The 17,270-nt window shown below is 44.9% G+C and overlaps 1 long non-coding RNA gene across 1 annotated transcript in view; it reads left to right on the top strand.

Annotated features, from left to right (window-relative positions):
• Positions 1-6,601: 6,601 nt before the first annotated feature.
• The window catches only part of LOC109323208, a 17,940-nt gene continuing 7,271 nt past the window's right edge, over positions 6,602-17,270 (top strand). Inside the window, exons 1-2 of the long non-coding RNA XR_002104591.1 lie at positions 6,602-6,613; positions 16,169-16,172. This is a non-coding gene — a long non-coding RNA (uncharacterized LOC109323208). The remainder of the gene's footprint in view (positions 6,614-16,168; positions 16,173-17,270) is intronic.

The following is a 17,270-nucleotide window of genomic DNA, read 5'->3' on the forward strand; positions in this document are numbered from 1 at the left end:
GTAAATAGCAATTATATTGACTTTGTAGGACTTCTTTGCTGGACATTTTGAAAGGCCCTTGATTGGACTTTTTGAAGGGCTTTTGGCTGGAGTCTTCTCAGGAGTCTTAGCTGCAGGTTTTTCTGGAGTCTTGTCTGCTTTCTGAAAGAAAGTGTTCAAGGAAGTTTGGACAGATGTTCTCCAGGGAGATGAGCAATACAGCAAACTTGTTTGCTGGCATGGCATTGCATTGCATCAAGCATTGTAAAGTCAAACCTGATGTCATAAAGTTGAAACAGGGTGTCAATTTATAAACGTTGTAAGTGCAAAATGTTGTAACTCGAAACGTTGTAAGTCAAGGACTGCCTGTACATCCATCCAGGTTTATCTTAAACCAGTTGTGGCCATTTTGAAGGCAGTTCATGTGCTCGGAACTTCGGTTGTGTTACAGATTTGAACTGGTTTCCTATCACTCATACTGGTTTATGTGTAATTTCTGCCCATATGCCGTATGACTATTGACTTGTTCATGGACACCAGTATATCAGTCCACCACTGAAACTTCAATTTGGTAAAATACAGGTAACACTGCCCTATAAAATAGAGCTGTCTACAGATGTTATTTCCTCAGTGTTGTCTGCTTCTTGCAGATATGGGGGTCATGGGCCCAACAGATGTGGGGCAGCTGCTTCCACCTGGGGGTTGAAGATACTGTTAAAATAGCTGAACAGGGTTTCCTGGGGGATCTGGCACAAGTCCAAGGGTCCAACTGTGGCTTGGGAGTGAGGGGCACCAGAGGTGGTGGGGAACTGTGGGTCAGGAATGTGGGGCACTGGCAATGCCAGGGGGTACAGGTCAGCAGTGAGGGACACCAGCAGGGATGGTTGGGGGGCCTGTGGGTCAGGAGTGAGAAGCACCAACAGAGATGGGGGAGGCTGTGGCTTTATTTTTGTTTTACATTTAATTTCTGAGGCAGTAACACTTGTTATTTACTGTAACAATTAGAAACTGTCCTCCCACAATCATATTCTCCCCCCACCGACAGGTGTCCTCTTTTTTGGAACTGGAAATAGCTCTACACATAGTGCACATGAATAGGTTCTTTGTGCTGCATATTTGCAAGACAGAGGCAAAATTAGATGTTGGGAAGTCCTATATCTAAAAAACACATGGAGAAAAAAAACAGTGCAGTGCAGTGCATGTGGCAGCAGCAAACAGTGCCCGAAACCAGAGCCTGTGAGCCAGAAGCATGCTCTGGCTGCCGGTCAGATTGGATTGCCACCACTGCAGCCCTGGGAGGCCCTCAGGATCTCAGGTAAGTCCGCTGGGGTCAGCGCAGATGCTGGCCCCAGCCTCCGCTACCCCACCTGGGGCAATTTGCAGTGCACCAGGGTGTGCATGCAGGGGTTTTCCCCAGAGATAGTTGTGCCACTGTTAGTTGTCCCTGGAGAAATGCATGTGTGCATTCGTGGGGATGTGGTCATTGAGTCTAAATTAAGCCCAGATCTTTCACAGCTCTAGGGAGCACAGTTGTGGTGCTATGCCTTGGAGACATGCAGATCTTACCACTTTGAGTGCTGAATTCAGTCTGCTGATCAGTGAAAGGACAGTGGTATGGGCTGCTTCTCTTTAGTGCTTCAAAATCCAAATTTGGGAGGTTAGTCCTAATGTCAGCAATAGCTTTGAAGAGACCGTGCCTCAGGACAGCAGAAGGATTCTCTATCACAGCCAACACTCTAAATTTTGAACCAGAACCCTCTAATCTATGCTGGGAAACAATTACCTCAGGAAAATGAACTGAAGAAAACAATGGAATCTCAGCAGCCCCTTATTTCTTCCAGAAGCACAGTCTGTATCTCAGCCCTGGATATTGGTTAATGTAACTGAGGTTACCATTAAGGTTTCATGTTATATGGTGCAGAAGATCTTTGCATTGTGTATAGAGTGTTTCCCAATCTGCTGGAGATTGAAGTAATTTCTTTATGAAGATAGGTGTCTATTGTTGGAAGTGAACTGTGTGGGCAGTAGGGCTCAATGAAAAGAGATTCCATAGTCAGGTACTTTTCAGTGTTTCTTTTGGAATGGAGAGATGTCATGCATGTCTAGCCTCAGTCCTTTTAGAAAGTGCTTCCTGTTGATGGAGTATGCACTAGATGAGGACTTCAGGCACTTGAAAGGATAGCAAAATAATACCTAATGCTTGAGGAGAAACTTCTAGTGAGGCCCATAAACTACAGTGTGTTTTTGTGTGGCCACCATGATATATCTGGTTTGTGTGAATTTTACACTCACATTTAAAAAAAAAATTATCCATTCCTCAAGTCTGGGGGTAACTTTCCAAATGGAAAACAATGCAGCAATAGCTGCCAGAATCTGCAGACAGCCTAAAACCATGACTGAGATGGGCGAGCTCCCATATTTATTGTTAATCTTTCTGCAGTATCAGTTTTGTAAGCCTATGATAGCAATGTTATTTCATTGTTGACAGTCTTTTCAATGGAATGAGAACTAGGACTGAAGTGAAGTGTTACAAAGAAGAGAAGGCAGATAAAGTATAATGAAAGAGGCTTAAAACACAGGGAGAAGGAGAGAAAGGAAAGGAAGGAAAACAAACCAAGAGCAGAAATCAGAATCGACAGAAATAGAGCCAAGTATCTCCATTAGCAATAAATGCCATAGGAAGTGACCAAATACATAGTAACAGTTAAATATGTTTAAAGACAGATTCTCAAAGCTATTTAAATACCCTAACTCCTACTCAGAATTAGGTGCCTAAATATTTTTGTCGATCTGGGCCTTGCTACTTTGTAGAGGTGCACTGATACATCAGTCTGATATGGGATCAACACTGATATAAAGAAAATTGGCTGTATTGGAAATCGGCCTGATATGACTGATAAATGTCTGTGCATGCATGCAGCCGCAGCTCAACCCATAGGCACTGAGGAGCACAGCCCAGCAGCATGGAGAGCTGCGTGCAGCTGGTAAGTCCATTGTGGTGAATGGAGGGGGGAGGGAAGGGGCATGGAGAGGCAGATCAAGGCCCCCCGTGGTAAGGGAGGGAGTGGGGCTGGGGTTAGCGCTGCCCAGATGGGGGGTGGAGGAGACAGTGGCAGGCAGCTCGCACCGCTTGTCTGGGAGCTGCTTCTCTGGTGGCTCCCGGCCCTGCTCCCACTGCTCATCTGGGTGGGCATGTGGGGGGAGGGGGAGGCGTGTGCCCCCAGATCTGTGCAGGGCTGGGGCAGGGCCAGGCTGGGCTATGCTTGGGGTGGGTGGCTGCGGTGCTGGGAGAGGGTCTATGGGGGGGCCTATGGCAAATTTTGGAATGACTGCAGCCCCCCCATAGCCCCTTCCCAGTGTGCTGCTGCCGCCCACCCCAAGCACAGCCTGGTCTGGCTCAGCCCCAGCCACATGCAGATCTAGGGGCACACCACCCCTCCATGCACTCCCCGACGAGCAGCAGGACCTGCCAGACGAGTGGGCTAGCACTGGACAAGCTGCTGGATGATTGGCGTGCAGTGGGGAGTAGTCCCCACCCCTTCCCATGCCCCCTGGACATGCCACAGCTCCGTCCCATGCCCCGACCCATCCCGGCTAGGCAGAACTTGCCCCAGCCCCTGTCCCAGCCTCAGCCCTACTCTCTCCCTCACCGTGGGGGGCCTTGAGCTGCCCCTTCACACTCCTTTCCTCCCTCCTCCCCTTCCACCACAACAGGCTTACCAGCTGGACACTGCTTTTCAAGCTGTCAGATTGGTATCAGAAATAGAATCAGTATTGGCCAATATGCCTCCTTAAAAATCAGCTATTGGTGTCACCCCCAAAAATCTCTATTGGTGCACCCCTACTACTTTGTACCCAAAAGTGCCCCATTCTCCCTTTGATCTCAGCACAAATCCATGGGCTGAATTCCCTCATACTGAATTTATAATGCTCTTTACTGATTATATTTAAATATGCAACTTCCTGCGAAAGGAATTTGACACTTGTGATCCAGGGCATGTTATATCTGTAATTCTGGTGATACATGTGATATTGCTGGTCCCAATTAGGATGTAGTTGTGTATATAGCTGGCAGTACATCTGGAGTTTCAGAACAAGACGAAACGATTCCTGGAGCCAAGTCCACAAGTGTTAGAGTACAGACCAATTGAACATTAACCCAATGGAGAAGGAAATGCAATTTTCCCAAACCTAACTGAACATTAACCAAATGGAAAAGGAAGTGCAATTTTCCTAAACCCCTTCTGCATTCAGATCTGCAATATCCAGATAAAAAACAAGCAGAGGCATGGGATGATTTCAAATGAGGCATTCAGATTCTTTGGTGGGCAGATATTAACAGGAGTTATATGACTGGAAGATTTTCCCCAAAGTGGATTGTTGGGGATGGAGAGAACAAATAGAAAATATAGTCAAACACTCATTTTATGCAGGGTGGAATAGCAGGTGGGAAGTTTACACACAAATATGTATAGACCTGGTAATCAGGCCTATACATATTTGTGTGTAAACTTCCCACCTTTGAAAGCAGTGAAGTATTCTAAAGGGGGAATTACATAGATTAGGAACATGTATTCTCAATAAAGTTAATGAGAGAGATTTGTAGCTCCTATATTGCCCTGCCTGGAAAAAACTTGTTAGGTTTGATTCCCTTCTCCTTTGAACTAGTTGTATATGAATGTGTGTTTCTAGTTTTAGTGACTTATTCTTGGGTTTAGTACCTTGAGCAGCAAGCATACATCTAGCAGCATCTGAAACAGCCTGTAGTTAGTTGTATATTCCATGTAATTTTTTTTTATCTTAGCACAGTATATATCTCTAAGGTTCACCATAATGTACTGTGCTGTTGGTGTACTTGCTTCCTTGTTCCTTGTAGAAGTGCACATACATGCACATCTTCTGCTGAAACAGTACACATTGGCTACTGCAGAAGGTGAGGGATTGGCTCGAATTGGGTGACGTTCCTAAGAGTGCTGACTAACCTTTCCGGTGCCTGTTTGATTTGTTCTGCTCACGTACTCAAGGTTAACCAAATCACCAAATGAGGAGGAATTTTCCCCCAGCAAGGGCCACTGGGAGGTTTTTTTGCTTTTTGCTGTTTGGGGGGCTGGGGCGAAGGGAGGCTTCTTTGTTCAGTGCTTTGTGGCTGTGGTGTAGAAAAAGGGTCAGAGTGGACAGACATTTGTTCCATGGTAGACTGTGATCATTAGCCTCAGTCCCTTATCTAAGCCCATGTTCTACTGAAACTGTAGAAGACACACCACCTTCAAGAAAAACTGCTATGTAGGCTGAGAAGCAATGTTCTCCAAACCCTAGAGAAAATAAGGAAAATATTAAATTATGCTTTGCTGGTTGGAAGAAAATTGACAGAGAAACTGGAAAACATTAAATGAGATAAAATGAAACCCATAAAAATTGTTCAAAAGATAAATAAGTAAAAATAGCTAAAAATGTCTTACCTTGATTCCAGCAGCACTAAAATAATATTTGGAATTGTGTCAACTCATGTTCCAGGAAACAGTTATCAGTCTGGGTTGGGGGGAAAAAATGGATTAAGGAGACCTAAAAATAGCTGACCCCACGGAACATAATGAATGGTGAAACAAGAGACGGTTACAGAAAAGGTGGTAGCTCTGTAGGATTGGGTAAGGGAATGGAATTTATTCATGCTTTTATAACTGGGTTTAAGAGTTTCTCTGTACAGAGTAGAAATCCATTTCTTACTCAGGGTGAAGAGTCTTCTTTTGTTGCATCTTTTCTGTAATAATGGGTTTTATGCTTGCCAAAGGTTTTTCTACATACTTTACTCTCACTGCCACATGGGGGACTGTTTAGTAGATGCAAAAGTCCCCCCTACCTCATGCTGGTAAAAGTATAGTCTCAAGACAAAATAAATGGTATGAGAAAAAGTTATAGGAGTTGCAAGAAATGTGACTGTCTCAGAAATTGGATAATGCTGAGAAACATTATCAATGAGAGGTCTGGTTTAAATTGCTAAATGTTCTAAGCCTGCATGCCATTTATATCATGAATCAGTGACAGTTTTATTGACTTTATGGGTCTTCATAAAAATGAGATAAGCTTTTTTCTTTTTTTCCTATTTTCTTCTTTTTTTGATCGATAGCAAATGAATATTGAATTCTCCATAACAAATTAGATCATTGGTCTGTTAACTCTGCTATTCTTCACACTGGTTGTCTCTACACTTGTTGCATCAGTGGCAAGTTAACCCCCCCCCAAAAAACAGAATGCCTCTAGCTAATTGTGTAATACCATGCACTTCCTTGCAAGTGAACTGTGTCCCCTATGACATAAAATCTGACCATTCTTATTGTACTTTAAAATAAAGAATTGATCATATTAGTGGTCATAAAATCTTATGAAATCCAGGTAGAGCATTTGGCTTAGTGATTCCCTTTGTCTAGTGAACTCTATAAATATACTGCTTTGCGTGAGCTATAGTCAATATAGCTGATTCAGTTAAGCTCTTAAATTTACAGTGATTACAAACCCAAGTGTCTACACATCCTGTGAGTGGGCTGCCATACGGTTATCTGGTTCTCCATGACAAGAATCTGACTCACCTAGGCAATTTCCTCACTCAGCCCTTTGACAGCTTCCAATGTACCAAAAGGTAATGGTTTTATAGACCATTTAAACAATGCTAAAAACAGCCTAAGCCAATTGGCAAGGCATTTCAGAACCATTCAGTCTGACCTCTTTTGATAGCAAGGCCCTGAATAGTTCTGCATTCTGAGCATAGGGGAAAAAATTGGAAGTATCAGGGATGCACATTCATTTTTCATAGTTTATGTGGTTTGACTTGCATTTTTGTAGAAACAAGAAGCAAAAGAAAGTCACTGGTGGTGGTCTTCCTTTTAGAGCTGATCATTTCTGGTGCAGGAGTAATTAATGCTGCTGTTTTGACATTCTAATATTATTTAATGGTCAAGACTCTGTGAACAAGACCAAAGAGTGCTTGGTGTAAGTCTAGAGAGAGGCACATGGAAAGATGATTAAGAGCTATAGTGTCCTTCCTAAATCCTGCGGACACCTTGCACTAGTCCAGTCCAGTCCATAACCTCATTTAAAGAAATCTGCAGCTCCTTATAATCTACAGCAGTGATATCAAACATACTATCCCTGGGCTGGATCTGGCCAACAGACCATGTCATCCCTCCCACAGTGCTTCTCAAGGGCCAGGAATTTGGTGGCAGGGTAAGCAACAGGTCAACATAGCAGCTCAAGGAGCTGTGGGGGTTAACACTGTCGTCACTCACTTTGCTGCTGAATTCCTGCATATGGAGTCCCACTAGAGATTCATTTTGATGACAATGGGTCAAGTGACAATGTCATTAAATCCCGGGACTCCCAGAGCCAGAACAACAGCTCTGGGAGTTAATCCTGTCCTTGCTGACCCAACTGATGGAGATGGATCTGAATCTGGCTTACAAATAACCCTGATCTACACTGATTGTCAGTGGCCTCTGAGAACAGTTTTCATAACAAGAGATTACTAGATGAAGGGCATTCTGGTCATACTTCCTGAACCAGTGGGCTAGGAGTTGAAATGGCTTTCAGAATGCCATAGTGGCTCAGGGCCACCCATGAATTTCCTGACCTGAGTTTTCTTCCTGTGGTTGTGTCTACCATCTGTGGGACTCTTTTCTGCCACCAGGGCAGTAAAAAGCAGCCACAACCAACAGGCAGTTGGGGCGTTACCACACTAAAAAACGTGTGTTAGTTGCCTGTTGTTAAATAAGATGATGTGAACCTTGCCATGGAGAAGGTAATCCCACAGGGCCATTTCTACAGATTTTTCAGGCAGTGTACATCAGCAGTACAATATGCTAAACTGTGAAAACACCCTGTATCCAAGGGTCCTGTGCAACATGATGAAGCCCAAAAGTTCACAGGTTGATCCTTAGTCAAGCAAAGCTAGGCCATGACTATATGAGAAACTTATTGTCCATGACAGTGCAGTCTTCTAGGGGGGCTGCCTTCTAAATGGGAAGCAATTATAGACATCTCCATGCAATCTGTCAGGTAGGCTGGCAACCACTGCTCAGTGGCAGGGCCAGTTAGCCTACCCCAAGATTATTAGTCTCTCTGTGGTTCCATGTGGGCATAGCTATGGTGCTTTTGGTTTAGGAATCAGCCTGTTCAGGAGTGGGGTATGCTTCTGGGCAGTGCTGCAAGGCTTGATAAGTTTACCTTGCAGTGTCTACCTGAGACCTACCTCCCACAACATATCAGTGAGATTTAAGCACCTAATTCCCCTACTCTGTTCTTAAAATCTCAGTCTTAATAATCAGAATTAGTCAGATGGAATGGGTAGGCTAAGCACATTCACTGTTGTTTACAAACCTAGATGAGTAGCTATTAAAGCCAAATGTTATTTCTGATGGGTTACTTAAAATATCCAGCAAGGTCAAGATGGCAAATCCAAGTATGAAAACAATTGGATGGAAGATAAAAGCATTCTATTTTTTAGTTTCTTAGAATCAAGAAAGTAGTCAGAATTGAGAAAAGAAGAAAATTTAATGTAGTGGTAATGATGAAGAATAGAGAACCAAGAGACAGTGAGATAACTGGAGCATTTTAATTCAAATTTCCTAAATATTTTCACAAGATAAAAATCCCTAGGAGGGGGTTATCTGAATCAGCAGCATACCTGGGAGTCTTGGATCCCTCTTCAATGTTGGTTGGAGCAAAGAGAAAGGTTGTTTAAGGCTATTCAGAACAACAAGCCTCTGTAGGCTGTAAGAAATTTCATTGCACAGCTAATGCTGAAAAGAAAAATATAGTGACAGACATTATGACCAAGCTTGATGGAACAAACATGGTCTTGGAAATAGGTGTTGAAAAACTAGAATGCAGCTTGATTGATTTGTGAAAGGGATTATATGATAATGCTGCATGCAGTACTGGGGTTTGAACTTCTAGATATGTGTTCCTGAGGTTTAGGTGACAGAAATTTTTACAACTGGTGTAAAAGGAAGGGCAATTCTGATTACAAAAAATGTGTACATGTATTTTTAAATTGCAGCTTTTATTCAAACAGGGTACCTACCTTATGGAGGGAATGACAGATTTTTGTTATTCTCTTGTGATGTTCATGTTCCTAATGAAGATACCTTGATAATATTCTTCCCTCTTGTTCCACCTCCTTTATGCTCCAGAGGAATTTGCCAAACACTGGCAATGCAGAAGACAGCTGTAAGGCTGCTTTCCAATAGCTCCTTATGTTAAATCTACACTGTAGAGTTTTACCAGCCATAGATGTGTTGGTCAGGAGTTTGTGGGGGGAAAAAATCAGACTTCCTAGCTGACATATCATAAAGCCCTTAGTGTAGACATAGCTATGCCAGTGGAAGAATGCTCTTGTTGACATTGCTTATGTTGTTTGGAAAGATGGTACAGTTATGTTTGCTGAAAAATGTTGGACTCTATTGTGACATGTGCAGGTTCTGGTGTCATGCTCGCACAATCATGCCAGTATGGCTTTAGCAGCAGGGGCTCTGGAGTGTAGACAAGAGTTATGGGAAAAGGAAAGTATGAGGGCTAAGGCTGGTGATGTGCATGTACCATTACAAGGATTATGGGCAGTGATGCTTCCCATGGGAGAGTTTGAGGTTGCTGTAATTTAGACACACTTTCAGGTCAATATATATTAGGCTGGGGGACTAATCCAATGCAAGAATCAGGGAGATAAGGTATCTGTGGTAGCCGAAAATCTCATTCTGTCAGCATGTGCTGTGTCAACAGTAGGAGGCACTGCCAGTACAGCTATGCTGGCATCACTCATTGGCAGAGCCTCACTAAAGTAGACTAGGCCTAAGTAGGAAAATGTGACTTTATCATCCCTAAAGCACTTCAAGTTTCTTTTTCAATTTGTTGCATCAGAAGATAGGTTATATTGGCTGAATAGTTTACACTGAACTGTCACAGAATAGATAACATGCGCTGGGTGGGAATAACTCACGCACCATTTCTCCTCAGTTTGTGAATGTGATGCAGGCATTGCATAGCAAAATTGATCAGTGTTTGTAGATACTAGCCAGAAAGTTTGTTGAAGGTAAACTGGATACAAGGTAACACAAAAAAACAAAGAGCACTGGGAGCAAGAAACAGTTAATTGTGTGATAAATTTAGACAGGCTACACTTGCAAAGTAATGATTACCTGACAAAAATAGCTATACAACTACAACAATGGCCAACCAGCTACAAATGCTTGAGCAACGTAGAACGTTTTTGTAGCTTGTTTCTATCAAACGTTAATTTAAACATGTGGCATGTCACATACTGAGTGGTAGGTCTTTTCTCCAGCACCCCAAAGTGTACTGCTCCCTGCCGCAACCTCACTGGCCACCTACCTGGAACAGTAACCTGAGCTGTGAATGCAGACCTTAGCTACCAAACACACCCCTCCCAGGTTGTGGGTGGTTACCTTCCCCACTCACTCTCTTCACTGACCCTGGGCAAAGAGGGAGAAAGCCCTCTCCAGGCAGGGAGCAAGGCACTGAGAATCCTTCTCCTCATGCTGGGGAAAGGGTGGTAGGGGACTAATAAGCAAAGTGCAGAGAAAAGGAGAAAACCACCCCCAGCCTATTCTCCACACTGGGAAGGCAATTCTCTGTGTGCCTGGCTCCATGCTTGGGAAATAATTCCCTCCATTCACACACACAGACACGTGCACACACACAACCTGCATTTTGATCAGTGCCAGAGGGAAATTTCCTTAGTTTACTGCATCTCTTGCTTGGTGTGGGGGAGGGATTTTTCCACCATACTGCACTTTACCTAGTGCAAGGAAAGAGAATCCATGATGTGCCTGCCTGGGTGAGATATTTGCCCAGCATGTCTTGCTCTTTTCTGGAGGAAGAGACCCCTTACATTCTTTGTCTAGTGGAAGGAGCCCTCCTTGGCTCAGGAGGGGGCTCCCTGCACCCTTCTCACCACTAGGGGAGGGGAATCACCAGCCTACTTGGCTTTCTGTAGTACAGAGTTTGCATCTCCCCACCCCTTCCAACCACCTCCTTTGCCCAGCTCTGGGTCCTTGGGGGTATAGGGTAGGGGATGTTTCCTAGTGAAATTTTATCCTGTAGTTGTATTGCTGACCAGCATTGAGCTTGTAGAGCTCCTCCAGCTGGCCAGACATGGCAGTGCAAGCTGGCATGCCACTTTTTTTGCTCCACTGTGGACAGCCTGCTCTTTGCATGTGTAGCCATTCACATGGCACAGTGTTTTCATGGTGCATAAAAACCCCATGGCATGATTCATGTAACATCTAGCAGGGGTCATAGAGTCAACTGTCTCAGCTTGGAGTCATTCTGGCTCCATGGCTTTTCCATGTCTTTCTACCCACTGCCCAGGTTTCAACACAAGGGACAGAATGCCCTGAAACTTGCTTAGCTCATACCTGGTTATTAGAACCCTTTTTTGAACTGTGGGAGATACCAGTTCAAACCCCCTCCAGCTGCGGATGGCATAGAGCCTACATCTCCCATTTTTTCAGCAAGTGTCCTACATACTAAGCTACTTGGCAAAAGCTGGGTGGATCCTCTTTCTCGTCATCACAAGATTCCCAAGATGAAACAAGTGTGTAATGTGAAGATACTCACCACTGCATGCTTTTCTGTTGGTTGCTTGTAGGTAACTCTATACTAGTGTTTACAGAAAATACCTTTTTATGTACACAGGACATGGCCTCTGTCCACTGAGAGAATGGGAGAACTGTGCACCTCCCTGAGCGGAACAGATTGCTTTACTTTGGTCAGATCTATTTTGTTTTTTATTTTATTTTGGTATTTTTTGGTCAAGAAGCAAGTAACTCAGAAGGCGGCACCCCCCAGTACAAGTGCCAGAGCATGGCATGCAGAGGCATTTCGTTTGGCACTTGTCCTTTGGGGCATATAGGATGGGGCAGGGTGGGGGGCACTACACTGCCACAAGGATTGAGCCCCTTGTGGCTCCCACACTGTCTGCCTAGGCCATGCCAACTCCTTACAAGTTGAGGTTGGAGGTGTTTTTGGCACTCTGCCCAAAAATATTTCCGACTCCTGCACTAAGTCTTAATAGGCAGAATAGAGTCTGGGCCTTCGTGTACCCCCCTGCTAGTGGAAGCACGTTTCTACCATGTGATTTACCGAGGTAGAAGGGGTCCTACTGTGCATGGAAAGACACCAGTTACATCCTGAACCCTACTCCTGCAACTTGGTGGGTTGTGCAAGAGGAATAAATGTGCAAACATAATGTACTGCAGTGCAGCATTGGCCAAGCTATCGTTATCATGACTGTTTGTTAGGGAATTGGCTGGAAAATACAAAACAGCAAGTATTTTGATCATTCTGCTGACTGCATAGTAAATCTTTGTGCACATTGCCTGGTGTTAAAATAAACATGACTGATAGTACCAATTTCTCTTCACAGTGATTTTGAACATTTTGTGCAATGCCCTCCTAAACCCTTACTCTTTAGTAAGCAGACAAACATTTCCTAGCACTTTTTTTTAAATAGCAGCAAAGGTAAGCACCCATCTCAAAAAAATCTTGCCAAAGACCTTCCCTTTTTAGCATGGTCATGTGCCATATCATTTCTCTAATCCAGCAGCCAGCAACTTTTGACAAGCCACAGGCCAGAATAATTTGACTTTGGTTTGATGTGGGCCAGGTGGCTTTGATGGCATGGCAGCAATGAGAAGAGACATTGCCTGTGTCTCCAGGTAGCTGAAAGCAGTTTATACACCACTGCTGCTTCTACCAGCCTTCTGCTTCCTGGATGGAACTTGAATGCAGCTTCCAGCCAGCTAGGGTAGCTGCACTGGGAATAGCCAGCAAGGAGGTGTACTAGGACACGCAGCTGCCAGCTCCCCATTGGCTAGAAGCTGCACCCATGCTGCAGCCAGGGAGTAGGGACCTGAGGGAAGTAGTGGTGGTGCAGGTGTAGCTTTCAGCTGCCTGGCCCCAACCTGGACACAGGCACAATCAAAATCCTTCACGTCAACAGGCCAGATCCAGGCTGTATGGGTTGGATTAATTGGCTAGTACTAACTGGAGTAGGAACTTGAACCTGGGGTGTCCCACATCCTAAATGAGTATCTTAACCAGCAAGCCTTAGAGTCAGTCCACTTGGACTTATTAATACATTAAAATTGTATATTCTTAAAATAAAATAGCATGTAATACAAAGTGGAAAAGCATCAACAGGAGGTCCTGAGAAGCACCTGATGGCCTGATCTAAGTACAGACCATCAAAAAGCCTGAGGCTGAATCGATTCAGTCTTTGAAGGTTCATCTAAACTGCAGAGATTAAACTGAGAAAGAATTGAATAGACATTTACTTTTGATTCAGGAAGTGCTGCCACAGACTTGCAGTGGCTCAGGCCAGAAGCTGGTCTTCTGACATGGTTCTCTGGCATGTAGCCAGCATGGGATGTGTATTTGCCTCATCTTCCTGCTGCCCCTGGGGTCTCTGGGATTTGCAGTCCATAATCATAGCAGCAGGGTTGCTCATCACTTCCTCTTCCCACTTCCAGATGCCTCTGGGATTTGTAGTTAACAGTTGCAGCCAGCAATAAGTTTTTAGGCCCCCAGGGCAGGACAGCTCCACACTCGGGGGAAGGGAAATTTTAACTCCCCTCTCTGGCCCCAGACCCCAGCTAGGGTTTGCCTGTAGGGAGCAGTCCATGCCTCCCTCCTTCCCCACCTCCCCGCCACCCAACCCGTCTCTGCTGGAGCAGATTGCACAGCCCAGCCAAACCCAGGGCTGCAAAGCATGCTGGGATATTGGGGGACCATGTTTTAACTTGAACGAGGAAGAGGTCTGGGACAGAAGTTTCATAAACTGGTTTGACCCAAATCAGTTAAATCTAATACTACATTCAGCCAGGTTTATCTTAAACCAGTTTCAGCCATTTTGAAACTTGTTTATATGCACTGAACTTATGTCCCGTTACAAGTTTAAAACAGTTTCTGATCACTTAAACCGGTTTATGTGTAACTTCTGTCCATAACCCCGGTGTTTACTGAAATGTGAAATGTTTATGTGAAATGTGTGGAGGCAGTCCCTGTTCCAAATCTGGCAGAGAAGGTCAAGTACACATGAATCGCTCACAACCTGGGTGAGTGTTGCAATCCTTGGGCCCCTGGTATTGGTGCTTTGAGACTGCTGCTTTGACAATGTTTACCAGAATCAGCCACACTGTGGAGATATGCAAGAGATAATGCATTTTCAATTCCACTTGGCTTTAAGGATGCTCTAGGACAGTGTTGAACTGTTCAGCAACGTTAGAACTAAAGCAGTTTTGAATGTGCCCACCACTGGAAATGAAGGCAACAGTAGCAAAATGTGGGCAGGGTGACAGGGCAATTGCCTTGGGGGCCAATGGGAATGGGCTGGGGGTGAAAAAAACAGGCTTTTACCACAGCCACATTCTTAGGATTCCAATGGCAGCAGCAACCCGAAGTCCATAGAAACATAGAAAGTTAGGGCTGGAAGGGAGCTCAGGAGGTCATCTAGTCCAACCCCATGCTCAAAGCAGGACCATCCCTTCCTAGATCATCCCTGCCAAATTTTATCTAGCCAGGTTTTGAAAACCTCCAAGGATGGAGCTTCCACGACCTCTCTGAGTAACCTATTCCAGTGTTTTACTACCCTCCTAATGAGAAAATTCTTCCTAATATCTAACCTAAACTTCCTTTGCTGCAACTTAGTACCATTGCTCCTTGTTCTGTCATTTGCCACAACTGAAGACAGTCTAGCTCCATCCTCCTTCGAACTCACCTTCAGGTAGTTGAAGGCTCGTATTAAGTCCCCTCTCAGTCTCCTCTTCTCTAAACTAAATAAGCCCAGGTCCTTCACTCTTTCCTCATAAATCATGTGCCCCAGCCCCCTCACCATTTTTGTCACCCTCCACTGGACTCTCTCAAATTTGTTCACATCCTTTCTGTAGTCAGGGGCCTAAAAGTGAACACAATACTCCAGATGTGGCCTCACCTCTGCTGAATAGAGGGGAATAATCACTTCCTTTGACCTACTAGCAACACACATACCAATGCAGCCCAGTATGCCATTAGCCCCGTTGGCAACAAGGCCATGCTGCTGGCTCATATTCAACTTATTGTCTACTGTAACCTCCAGGTACTTTTCTGCAGAGCTGCTACCCAGCAGTCATCCCTGAGCCTATACTGGTGGATGGGATGTTCCATCCTAAGTGCTGGACTTTTCACTTATCCTTGTTGAACCTCATGAGATTCCTTTTTGGCCCAATCCTCAGATTTGTCTAGGTCATTCTGAATCCTAGCCCTACCCTCTGAAGTATCTACTACTCCCCACAGCTCGGTGTCATTGGCAAACTTGCTGACAGTGCACTCTATGCCATCTTTCAGGTCATTGATGAAGACATTGAACAAAACTAGCCCCAAGACCAACCCCCGGGCACTCCACTTGATACCAGCTGCCAACTTGACATTGAGCTATTGATTACTACTTTCTGATACCAATGTGCTCCAGCCAGTTTTTTATCCACTTTACAGTTCATTCATCCAGCCCATACTTCCTTAGCTTGCCTGAGAGAAAGTTGTGGGAGACTGTATCAAAAGTCTTGCTAAAATCAAGGGACACCACATCCACTGGTCTCCCCACACCCACAGAGCCAGTCATTTCATAATAGAAAGCAATCAGATTGGTCAGGCATGACTTGCCCTTGGTGAATCCATGCCGACTGTTCCTAATCACCTTCTTCTCCAAGTGCTTAGACATGGATTCTTTGAGGATCTGCCTCATGATTTTTCCAGGGACTGAAGTGTGAGGCTGACAGGTCTGTAGTTCCCTAGATCCTCCTTATTCCCTTTCTTAAATATAGGCACTATTTTTGCCCTTTTCCAATCATGTAGGACATCTCCCGATCACCATGAGTTTTCAAAGATGCTGGCCAACAGCTCTGCAATCACATCAGCCAACTCCCTCGGCACCCTCGGGTGCATACCATCTGGCCCCATGGACTTGTACACGTCCAGCTTTTCCGTGTAGTCCCTAGTCTGTTCTTTCACCACTGTGGGCTGCTCACCTCCTCCCCAAACTGTGCTCACCGGTGCAGTAGTCTGGGAGCTGATAGGGCTGTGCACAGCTTTGACTTAATATTCGATTCGACAAATATTCGACATATTCAACCTTGAAAAGTGAAAGTCAAGTTCAATACAGCTGGTTACATAGCTGTCAAATCGGATACCAGAAGTTGAATATTAACAGCGAGAGCTGAATATTAACAGTGTGGGTCGAATATTCGACAAGGGTCAAATATTCGACAAGGGCTATACTGGATTCCCTGTGAGGGGGGGAAAAAAAAAGGAAAGTAAGGGGAGGAAGGGGGAGAGGAGGAAGGAGTACTTTCATGACTGACATGTGGCTGGCCAGTGACCTGTCAGCATCCTCTGAGGTCCCTTCCAATCCCAGTGCTCTGGGGGAGGGGCAGAGAAAATGCATAAAAGGCAGCAGTTTTTCAGCTCCCTGCTTTCTGCCTTGGGGTCCATTTCTGAGCTGCTGGTGTTCTCCAGCACCTCTGCATCAGACCACGACGGCTGGAAGCCCTGATCTTCAACAGATTCCCTGCTTGCAATGCTAGCAACAGGGATTTCTGAGAACTTGGTGCTTTTATTTTATAGCTGCTTTTCATATTAGTTTGTGCTTATATTGGATAGGGTTAGTAGTAGCCTAGGATCTATACTATATATAGGAATTTAGTTTATATATATTTTTTATACATCATTCATTCTTTCCACCACACCAACGCTTCTCAATATATTATCAACACATACAAACACATTTACATAATATCCAGAAATTTAATCCGCGGCGCACAGCACGCTTAGAGGTTCCAGTTTACATACGAAGGAACACATTATGAAGCGGGGTGGAAAGGCAGGTAGCCACACTGGCCAGCCTGCACGAAGGGGAGCAAGGGGGGTTGCAAGCGGGAGAGCTTCAGTTTCTCCCCCCATCAAACTCAGACGCAGCCTCTTTCCTACAAGGGATGAGGCTGCTACAAGCAGTAAAGAGAGGGGAGCAGCAGTGCCACCAGAGCCACTGCCTGTGCCTGAGACTCTCTCATGTCCAGATACAGCAGCCACAACCTCTGCCACCATAACTGCAACCAGCACAGCAGCACGCTCCACCCCTGTGTCACTGCCTATGCTGAGCCTTCCCACGCCAGAAGAAGAGCTGGTGCTGGTCTGGATCTCGGTGCCCTGGCAAAGGAAGTTCTGGGGAAGGAGGGGCAATCAGTCGAGTT

Source organism: Crocodylus porosus, unplaced genomic scaffold, assembly GCF_001723895.1.
Source record: "Crocodylus porosus isolate Cpor-Errol unplaced genomic scaffold, CroPor_comp1, whole genome shotgun sequence".
Taxonomy (NCBI): domain Eukaryota; kingdom Metazoa; phylum Chordata; order Crocodylia; family Crocodylidae; genus Crocodylus; species Crocodylus porosus.